We start from the raw sequence: 12,034 nt of genomic DNA on the forward strand, positions 1-12,034 counted from the left end.
TGTTGGTGGGAATGTAAATTGATACAGCCACTATGGAGAACAGTATGGAGGTTCCTTAAAAAACTAAAAATAGAACTACCATACGACCCAGCAATCCCACTACTGGGCATATACCCTGAGAAAACCATAATTCAAAAAGAGTCATGTACCAAAATGTTCATTGCAGCTCTATTTACAATAGCCCGGACATGGAAGCAACCAAAGTGTCCATCATCGGATGAATGGATAAAGAAGATGTGGCACATATATACAATGGAATATTACTCAGCCGTAAAAGGAAATGAAATGGAGGTATTTGTAATGAGGTGGATGGAGTTAGAGTCTGTCATACAGAGTGAAGTAAGTCAGAAAGAGAAAAATACAGTATGCTAACACATATATATGGACTCTAAGGGAAAAAAAAAAAAAAAAGGACATGAAGAACCTAGTGGCAAGATGGGAATAAAGACACAGACCTACTAAAGAATGGACTTGAGGATATGGGGAGGGGGAGGGGTGAGATGTGACAGGGTGAGAGAGTGTCATGGACATATATACACTACCAAATGTAAAATAGATAGCTAGTGGGAAGCAGCCGCATAGCACAGGGAGATCAGCTCGGTGCTTTGTGACCACCTAGAGGGGTGGGATAGGGAGGGTGGGAGGGAGGGAGATGCAAGAGGGAAGAGATATGGGAACATATGTATATGTATAACTGATTCACTTTGTTTTAAAGCAGAAACTAACACACCATTGTAAAGCAATTATACTTCAATAAAGATGTTAAAAAAAAAAAAAGAGAGAGAGAGAAGGGAGAGGGAGTCTGCTTAGAACATGCAGGTGATGAGACATCCTATAAACTTCTAAAGAGAAAAAAAATCAGACTTCTCAACAGCCACACAGGAAGCTCAAAGACAATGGGGAAAAGCCTTTAGAATTATGACGAAAAATTATTACCAATCCTGAAAAGTTTTCTATATTATTTTGATTTTTAAAAAGATAACATCAGTTCATAGCTTTATGGTTATGTGTATTCCTAACCACTCTCCACCCTGAAAAGTAATCTCATGGGAACGTCTCTGTCCTATTTTTAATGTTATAATCATAGTAACGTGTTACATGTTAAGACTTGAATGACTGGTTGCCCTAGAAAGTTCTGAGGTCTTCCTTGAGCAGCCCTGCCGCCCTCGTACCTGCCTCCCAAGAAGAGTTTTTTCTCCTTTCCAGAACTCCAGTGTCTTTTATTTTGTATCATGATTAATTGTCTCCTCATTGGAGTATGAGGGTCAGAAGTTCAGCTTAATCGTCTTGCTACACCCAATTGCTGGCACAGAACCTTGAACCTGGTAGGTGCTGAAGACTTCTGTGTTGGATGTTTCTACATCTTGAGTAACCTTATATCTTTGGAAATCTTTCTAAAAACTTTTCCAGTATTTCAGACTCCCTCCCCAACACCATTCCTACTTCAAAGTAAAAAAAGGAAAAGTTCTTGTAAAACCATAATTTGTTGCATAAGAAACAAAAATTCATGTTGAAATCATGAGGTCCAGTCACACTTCATCCCCTGAGAATATTTGCCTTCTTTCACATAAGTATCAATCATTAAGAGAAATAACTATTTATTACACTCGATTCATTATTCATTGCTCATAAATATTTGAATTGAATCACAGATGAGATTTGGTAATAAAAAGTGCAATACGGACTCTCGCTTTCTATTGGAATACTTGATTTCAGAACTTCTTAGAGCTTCAAGTATACCTTTTTTTCTAAATTGTACAATGAATGAATCCAGTTTATCCCTTACACTGGTGACCATCCATTCCTTGGAAATGGAAAGCAATATCGATTTAGCTCCTCTAGAAGCTGTCAGCTGCGTGACTGGTAGTTGCTTTTTCCTATTTCTTTTTATAAAAACATAATCTTATTATGTATTAGTGCACTGGCGGAAGTATAAATCAGTTCAATTTGAAATATGTACATGTATACATTTGACCCCAAAATTCTACTCTTAAGACTTTATGCTACAGAGAAAAGCATGCACGAACTTAAATGATTGCATAGGTACAGTTTTTAAAAAGTCACAGCAATAGTTATAACAGCCAAAGAAGCAGAAACAACCCATAAACCAGTACTGAGTATGCTTAACTAAACTGCATTGTATGTATGTGATGAAATGCTATATAGCCACTAAAAATACTCCTGTCAGAAAACAACATAGGAAAATGAAAATAGGTGAAAAACTGTTACAAAAGACAGAAAGAAGGAAGGAAGGAAGAAAGAAAAAAGAAAGATGGAAGGAAGGAAAAAAGGAAGGAAGGAAGGAGAAAGAAAGAATGGGAGAAAGAGAGGTAGAAATAAGGAAAGAAGAGAGAAGGGAGGAAGAACAGAAAGACCTGGAGATCTGTATATCAAAATATTTCTGTGGTCTTTTCCTGAGTGCGGGTGCAGGTGATTTTTATTTCCTTATATGTGTTTTTCTGCTTTTCCAAGATTTTAGACGAAAACAAGCTTTTAAAAATTCAGGCAACAGATTTTAATAAATAAAAAGTCAAAGAAACCAAGAGCAAGCCCTAATGTAAACTCTGGACTTTGGAAGATAAAGATGTGTCAGTGCAGGTTCATCGGAGGATGTTAATAATGGGAGAGGCTACACCCGTGTGGGGAGTTTGGGGTACATGGGAACTCTTGTACCTTCTGCGCAGTTTTGCTGCGAATGTAAAACTGCTCTAAAAATGAAAGTCTATTAAAATGAATAGAAATAAATAAATAAATAGAAAAGACTAAAGGGGGAAAAGTCAAAGCTTTAGTATTGTGTTGGGCAAACTAATAGATCTAGTAACTAATCTCCAGATTTTGTTAATCACTTCTCTAATGCTTCTCTCTTCTTATTCATCTACTCCCTAAATTGCATCTTCTTTAAAATATTAGTAGTGTTATCAAAGTCCAGAATATTGTCTTGAATAAAACCTTGTCCTATCAACAGTCTAGTCTATGTCAAATAGCACCAAGATCAGTGTAGTTCCTTGGACAGTTTTCCCTCGCACATGAAGGGATGACCAGGCCTGCATATTGTTTCAGCAGTCTCCAGGGTTTCTGTGATTTCCTGTGGGCAAATAACAGCATAAATGATATAACTACAGATATGGCCCAAGAATACGCAGAAGTGATGGCATGGGACAACTGGAATCTAGGAAACAAACATTTCTCTAAATGAGAATCTAAAGGAAACATAATACACAATTCTGCCCAGCATTAAGGCAAATGTTATAAAATTATGAGGAGCATATTAGCTCCTAGACCACAGCTCCATTCCAAAAAGCTCTTTACTTTGCATTTGCACAAATAAAGCAAAATTAGAATGGTTTTCCTGGAACTCAGGGATGATTGACCTTAATGTAAATCAAGTCTCTCCCTCTAGGAGGCAGATGATTGTTTACGTATTTTAAGTGACAATTGTTTTCAGTTTTCAGTGTCTACTCCTGCTGTTCCCTGTATTAATATAACTCACCTTCCTACATATCAAAACCAATTACTTTTCTCTTTCCTTAATGCCATCCCAAGGCTCTGGGCTATGTACTTGGCACTAGACTACAAAGAGAAATCAAGACAAATGCTGCCCCTGGGAAGCCCACACTTCTTTTGGGGAGAGAGATACAATTATATATATAATTAACTATAATAAAAATAAGATTGAGAAAAATAGAGGTACAAACCAAAGACAGAATTAATGGTCATGACACAAACTAAGGACATAAGAGTTATAAATTAATTTTCTGCTAGCCATTAGCATCTACATGCCATCTGCTATGACTGCTTTCGAAAATGCACATATACACTTTGAATTTTGCATCAGGCCTATGTATTTCCTGTTCAAAACTAGATAATTTCATTTTTAAAATCACAATTAGATTTTTTATAGAACTTGATAAGTTGATTATAAAATGTACGTGGATAATGATGTGATACCTTTTAAAAACTGCTTCCTGATTGTTTAAAGTTTCTGTGATAGGTCTTGACTAGAATATACACGTCTGTGCAAAAAAAAAATGTATTTGTATTCTTATTCAAATTGCTTCTGAGAAGCAAAAGTCCTTAAATACATTATGGAAGATAATAAAGGTACTTCTTTTTCTTGTGAAAAAAATGTATACGGAATAGTAAACATAGAATAGTCTAAACAAGGGGGGGTGGGAGTGAGGGCAAAACAGGTGAAGGGAATTAAGAGATATAACCCTCCAGTTATAAAATAAATAAGTCACAGGGATATAATATGCAGCATAAGGAATATGATCAATAATATTGTAATAACTTAGTATGGGGACAGACGGTTGCTAGACTTATTGTGGTGATCATCTCACAATGTATGCAAATATCAAATCACTGTGTAGTACACCTGAAACGAACATAATATTGTACATCAACTATATTTCCAAATTTAAAAAATTTTTAAATAAATAAAAACTATGATCATATATGAGAAAAAAAGAAACTATGAATATATCTGCTCAATAAGTTATAGTCATCTAAAAGAAAAAAAAGCATAAACAATTTATGAAGAGAAATAAAAGGGAGAGTGGGCTTACCCTCTTAGATAGCAATATATATTATAAAGATACGGAAATTAAAATAGTATTCAGGGGCTTCCCTGGTGGCACAGTGGTTAAGAATCCGTCTGCCAATGCAGGGGACACGGGTTTGAGCCCTGGTCTGGGAAGATCCCACATGCCGCAGAGCAACTAAGCCCGTGTGCCACAACTACTGAGCCTGCGCTCTAGATCCTGCGAGCCACAACTACTGAGCCCGTGTGCCACAACTACTGAAGCCCGCACGCCTAGAGCCCGTGCTCTACAACAAGAGAAGCCACCGCAATGAGAAGCCCCTGCTCGCCGCAACTAGAGAAAGCCCGCACGCAGCAACGAAGATCCAAGGCAGCCAAAAATAAATTTAATTAATGAATTAATTTTAAAAAATAGTATTCAGGAACAATCAACAAAATGGTATCTGAAGCACACCCATGCATATGTGGAAATCTGATATAAGCTACAGGTGGCATATCAAATGAGGAGGAAATGGATGAATCATTTAATGAACGTGGTTAGTACCACTGGTAATCCACATGGAAACAAGAATGAATTTGGTTTTCCCTCCTCTCCTCCCCCCAACTAATAGAATGTTCATGTCACAGAGTTGTTACTATATTATGTGGTTGTTAAAAAGAATGAAGTACATTCATATGTAAAAATATGAAAAGATCTTCAGGCTGTAAAGTAAAAAGAGCAAGTTACAGAAAAAACATCTCTACAGCACAGTCCTATATATGTGTGCTTGGGTGCAGGGGAGGACAAACCTGAAGCCCCAAGTACACATCTGTATATGAATACACATTTGTAGAAAAAGGGTGTAGACGTACATACAACGAATTGCTACCTCTGTTACCATGAGGAGTCACGTTAGGGCTGGGTTGGTTGTACGTGGGAGCCATTACCCTTTATTCCAGACTTCCATAATTGCTTAATTTAAAAATAAATAATACTATGAAACAGTCACTTGGAAAAGCTTGTAAAAATTATAAATTACTAAATAAGTATGTAATTATTTAGTAAATTAATCTGTTCAGCAAGCTTTTATGAAAAGTCTCTTAGCTGCTAGTATCGGGCTGTCACAGTGGTTCTCAAAATGTGGTCTGAGAACTCTGAAAGCTCTCTGATGCCCTTTCAAGGGAGCCATGAGGTCAAAACAATTTTTAAAATACACTAATATATTACTTGCCTTTTTTGCTCTCATTCTCTCATGAGTTTATGGTGAATTTTCCAGAGGAGGAGGAGGGTCATGAGGTTAATGAGACAGAAGAGGTTAGGAGTAATAGCAAGATTTTTTCACTATGTAGCTTTATTTTATTTTTATTTTTTAACTATATGAATATGTACCTCTTAAAATTATACCTTAGAAGGTAATATAGGTGAATACTTGTATAATCTTGAGATGGAAGGCATTTCTGAACATGTCACAAAATCAAAAGCCATAAAGAAAAAAAATGATAAATTTGACCATAAAAAGTCAACAATTCTGTCTAGAAGGAAAAAAAAATCCACCAGATTAAAATACAAATGACGCATGGGAAAAAAATTTGCAACATATGGTGTGTGATAAACAATGATTCTTTCAAAACAATAGAAAAAAAGATGGGCACGCCATAGAAAAAATAGGCCAAGGCCATGATCAGGCAATCACAAATGAAAAAGATACAAATGCTCCCTAAATATATGAAGATATGTTCTGTCTCAGCACTAATCAAAGAAATGAAGATAAAATTAATAATAACACCTTTTTTAGACATTCAGATTGCAAAGATTAACTAGAATAATGGCAAAGATGCAGGGAAATTGGTATTCACATACAACATCAGTAGGAATGTAATAGAAATTATTTCTGAAGGACAGTATGGCGATATGTTTAAAGATATTAATTGTGCAACCCTTGATCTAAGAATTCCACTTCAAAAATTTAATCTAAGGCCACAGAGATAAATGAAATGCAGCAAAAAATCATAACTCAGATTACTAATTTCTGCCACATCCAACCTTCCTTTATCCTTTTATCCTTTTACTAATAGAATCTCCACTCCCCTGAGTTTTAGGATACATGACTACTCCACTGAAGAGGACATTTCCCAGCTGACCTTGAACTTTCGTGTGGCCCTGTAACAACATAATGGAAGTAAATGGTCGGTTTCTGTGTTTCCTGATGAAAATTGCCAGTTCCTCTTTTTTCCCAAGTGAAAACATGATGCTTGTGGGTCAGATCTAGCCATGTAGACAAGGACAACATTTTAAGGGATGGCAGAATAACAAGCTAGAAGGAATCTGCTGTCTTGAATGAGCACAGAGCAGTGGTACATGTTATATGAAAGAGAAATAAACTTGCTATTGTTTGAGCCACAGAAATTTTCACACCAACTTAGCCCATAACTTAACTAATATGAGTTTAAATGTCTGTCAGTATAGTTTTTTTCCCATAAATTTTGCTATTATAGAATCATAGGCAGTCATTAAAAGTGGCTTTATAAATCTATAGATGTCTACATGTATTGTTGGGTTTCTTAGTCTGCTTGAGGTGTTATAACAAAATACCATAGACTGGATGGCTTATACAACAAAAATTTATTTCTCACAGTTCAGGAGGCTGGAAAGTCCAAGACCAAGGTTCTGGCCAATTAAGTTTCCAGTGGGAGCTCTCTTCCTGGCTTGCAGATGGCCACCTTGCTAGGTGTTCACATGGCCTTTCCTTGGTGTACGTGCTCCAGGAAAGAGAGAAGGAGAAAACAGGGTGGCATGCACTGCACTCTGGTCTCTCTTCTTATAAGCCCGCCAATTATATCAGATTAGGGCTCTACCCTTATAATCTTATTTAACCCTAATTTACTCCTAAAGACCCTATCTCCAAATACAGTCACATCCGGGTATAAGACTTCAATGTGTGAATTTGAAGGGAGACACAAATCAGTCCCTAGCATTGCGTTTAAAAAAATTACTAAAATCATGTATATTGTGATTTCGATTATGTAAAATTACACATGTGGGTGTGTACGTATAGAGTATGTTTACCTAGATAGAGTCTGAAAAGATGCTCCCCAGTAGCACTGAACTCTGTAGGTGGCAATGACAGGCATCTTTGGGCTGCATTAAGAACAAATTGTAGAACAGAAAAGCAGGCATAACTAAAAGTAGTGGTTAATTATATCACCACCATAAAAGCAAATGAAAGCTATGTAACAAATGAAGATTTGTTTCAAATAAATAGAGTTAAATGTTTTTTGAAAATAACCCAAAAGAATGACACTTTTCAGAAGTAGAAATCTGTACAATGAATTATACTATCAAGTGAAATATTTCTTGAAAAGTAGAAATTTCCTGTGCTACTGCTGTGCTTTATGTTGAGTTGTGCCAGGATAAATTTTTTAGAAATTTTTTCTTAAGAATAAACCATGTCATCATCTTCAGAGTCCTTTCCATCTCCTGCTTTGGTCCAATCACTCATCTTTCACTATTTGCCCCTTCTTCACAGAGGGTCACAGATCTCCTCATTCTCCTTATAGCTCCTAATTACTACACTTTTCCTTTTCTTCTCTTATGTTATCTGCAACAGTTGTTGCTTTTTCCCTTTATTCTGTTTGTTTTCCTTCATTTGTTCCTTTATTATCTTCCTTGTTCTCACCCTCTTTTCTTTTTCTTGGTCCTCTTATTGACCTACTCTTGATCTATTGAGTTTTTCATTGCTTTTTTCTTCTTTTCCCCCTCTGCAATCCCTAACCTCATAATAAAACCTGATACAGAAAAACAGACACATAGATCAATAAAACAGAAATAAACCCATGCACTTATGGTCAATTAATCTACAACAAAGGAGGCAGAAATATACCATGGAGAATAGACAGTCTCTTCAATAAGTGGTGCTGAGAAAACTAGACACCTACATGTAAAAAAATGAAATTAGAACATTCTCTAACTCCATATACAAAAATAAACTCAAAATGGATTAAAGACCTAAATGTAAGACCAGATACTATAAAACTCCTAGAGGAAAACATAGGCAGAACACTCTTTGACATAAATTGCAGCAATATTTTTTTGGATCCGTCTCCTAGAGTAATGGAAATAAAAGCAAAAATAAACAGATGGGACCTAACTAAACTTAAAAGCTTTTGCACAGCAAAGGAAGCCATAAACAAAATGAAAAGACAACCTATGGAGTGGGAGAAAATATTTGCAAGTGATGTGACTGACAAGGGATTAATTTCCAAAATATGCAAACAGCTCAAACAGCTCAACATCCAAAAAAACCAAAAAACCCAATCAAAAAATGGGCAAAAGACCTAAATAGACATTTCTCCAAAGAAGACATAGAGATGGCCAACAGGCACACGAAAAGATGCTCAACATCGCTAATTATCAGAGAAATGCAAATCAAAACCACAATGAGGAATCACCTCACACTGGTCAGAATGGCCATCATCAAAGAGTCTACAAACAATAAATGCTGGAGAAGGTGTGGAGAAAGGGAACCCTCTTGCACTGTTGGTGGGAATGTAAATTGGTGCAGCCACTATGGAGAACAGTATGGAGGCTCCTTAAAAAACTAAATATTTATTTATTTATTTATTTATTATCATATGATCCAGCAACCCCACCCCTGGGCATATATGATGTCATTTATATGTGGAATCTAAAAAAAAATGATACAGATGAACTTATTTACAAAACAGAAATAGACTCACAGATATAGAAAACAAACTTATGGTTACCAAAGGGGAAAGGGGGGGTGGGGGGCAGGGATAAATTAGGTGTTTGGGATTAACAGATACTTACTACTATATATAAAATCGATAACCAACAACAACCTACTGTATAGCACAGGGAACTATATTCAATATCTTGTAATAACATAATGGAAAAGAATCTGAAAAAGAATATACATATATATATATACACATATACATATATATCTATATATATCTATATCTATATCTATATATATATATATATATATCTGAATTACTTTGCTGTACAGCTGAAACTAACACAACATTGTAAGTCAACTATACTTCAATTTTTTAAAAAAAAAGTGCCTTCACAGAGCAGGCAGACTATTAAAATGTGGAGCTTCTCTCTGCCCCCAGATAGTCCCAGAACAGTTTGCTCAGGTATTGTTTCCAGTTCTTCTTTTTTTTAAAAAAAATATTTATTTATTTATCTGGCTGCTCCGGGTCTTAGTTGCAGCACACAGGATCTTCACTGCAGCATGCAAACTCTTAGTTGCAGCATGTGGGATCTAGTTCCCTGACCAGGGATCAAACCCGGGCCCCCTGCATTGAGAGCACAGAGTCTTAGCTAGACCACCAGGGAAGTCCCTGTTTCCAGTTCTTAAGCTGATTCACTCCAACTATTCAGAAAGGTAGTAAGTTGACTAGAGCCTCATGAGTGAATATTCAGTTTACAGCCCTCTGTGTTACTCATGTCCTTCAAACAAGGGGATGAATATACCCCTTCTCCTATTACTCTCTAGCCCGTACCCAACTTCTTTTCTTCTGCAGGTAACATTCTGAAAACATGATTTACCTGGAAGAACAAAACCACTGGGGAGGGGAGGTGTTCAGGGAAATGGAAAATCCCCTGCAAATATCTGTCCTGGACCTTACTTACTCTTTTGCAGATGGCTCACAAGAGCAAAAAATTTGAGGAAAGGAACCATAATCAAGGCAAATAGTTGGAAAGGAGCAGAGGGTGAGAGGACTAAAGCAGGAGGAAGCAAGCTCTAGATTTTTGGCCTCCATGAAATATGTGAGATATTAAAGGAATACAGAAGAGAAGAAATGGTTCTTAGCCTCAAGGAATTATAATCTAGTAGGAGAAATAACATGCCTTTTGTGTTGGGTGTCCCCAAGACCACCCTCAGTTTCAGTGATTTGCTGGAAGGACTCACAAGATTCAGAAAGTTTCTATACTCCCAGTTACAGTTTATTACAGCAAAAGGATACAGCTTAGAATCAGCAAAGGGGAAAGGTGCATAGGTAAAGTCCAGGAGAAACCAGGAGCAAGATTCCAATTGTCCTCTCCCAGTGGCATCCCACAAATAGCCTTAATTCTCCAATCAACTACATAATAACACGTGCAAAATGTTGCTAAGCAGGGAAATTCGCTCAAGCCCTGATATCCAGGATTTTAATTGGGGGTAAGTCGTGAAGCCCCGCAGCACCTGTGTGACTGATCTTAACTACTTAGTCTCCAGCCCCTCAGAGGTCAAACTGACACAGCATGGCCCAGGGCCTCAGGTATGCAAAAACCAGTGTTAGCCTTGTTAGTATAAACTATCAGATCAAACTGATAGAGTGTGGCCCAAAACTTCAAGCTTACAAAAATACTCTTACTAGGTAAGATAACAGTTCAGAGATCATCTCCCAGGAGTTATTCAAGGGCCAGTTCTTTCTCTGGAATATGTAGATGATCGCGTAACCCACCCTCACTGAGTTAACCCTTTACTGCATCACCAAGTAGTATGCAGACTATAAACTTTTTTAATTAAAAAATTATTTATTTATTTATTTATTTTATTTTGGCCTCGCCATGTGGCTTGTGGAATCTTAGTTCTCCAACCAGGGATCGAACCCAGCCCTCGGCAGTGAGAATGCAGAGTCCTAACCACTGGACCGCCAGGGAATTCTGTATAAACATTTTTTTTTTAAATAACGGAATTTAAAATTTTTCTGATAACAGAAAACTTAATCTGGTCATATTCTCAGTTACTTTAGGTTTTGTTTCTATTTTGGTTTTGGTCATCATTTCAGATTTTAAGTCAGTCAATACAATATTCATTCTCCTTTCTATCTAGGGCCAATTTGAAGATCCCAGGCTGTAATAGGGCCATGGCATATGTGGGAGAGACACTGGGTCCTTGGGCATCCTTGGTTTATGGTGGCATACATAGAATGTGCTTTGCCTCCATTGGTTCTCGACTGCTGACATCTCTCCGGAAGCCGATGAGGTAATGCAGGACAGTCTTTGGTCCCTGCACACTGCATCCTCCTTGTCCTACCAATGAAGCCTCAAGTCATCCAAGCCTTTGGACTACTACTGAAGGGACAGCAATCTTTACTTTGTTCCTTTAAAGCTATAGGAGATTGAGCGAAGGGGTAATCTCAAACTCTTCTTGTCCAGACCTGTGTCACAACCTCTGAGAGTTCTACTCAAAAATAATTTTGTTAAACTTCCTTGGAAGTTCAAGAATTTCCATCCATTGCTGCCTTTTAAGGGGTGGGCGCGAGAAATCCTCACCAGCATCTAATGCTCTTGCTCTCCTTGCAGGCTCCCTTCTCTTCCGGCACAGGCAACCTGTATCTCCTCTCTCAGAAGTGGTGTTAGAAGTGGTGCTGGTGAAGTTTAGAAAATGACAAGCCATCCAATTAGGCTGAAGCTTAGAATGGGTATGGGAAAGCAGTGAGGATCGGGCAGGAAGATCGAATGAGGCTCTCAGGCAGGGATGAAATTGTGGAGAGCCT

Source organism: Balaenoptera borealis (assembly GCF_965194805.1).
Source record: "Balaenoptera borealis genome assembly, chromosome: 7".
Taxonomy (NCBI): Eukaryota; Metazoa; Chordata; class Mammalia; order Artiodactyla; family Balaenopteridae; genus Balaenoptera; species Balaenoptera borealis.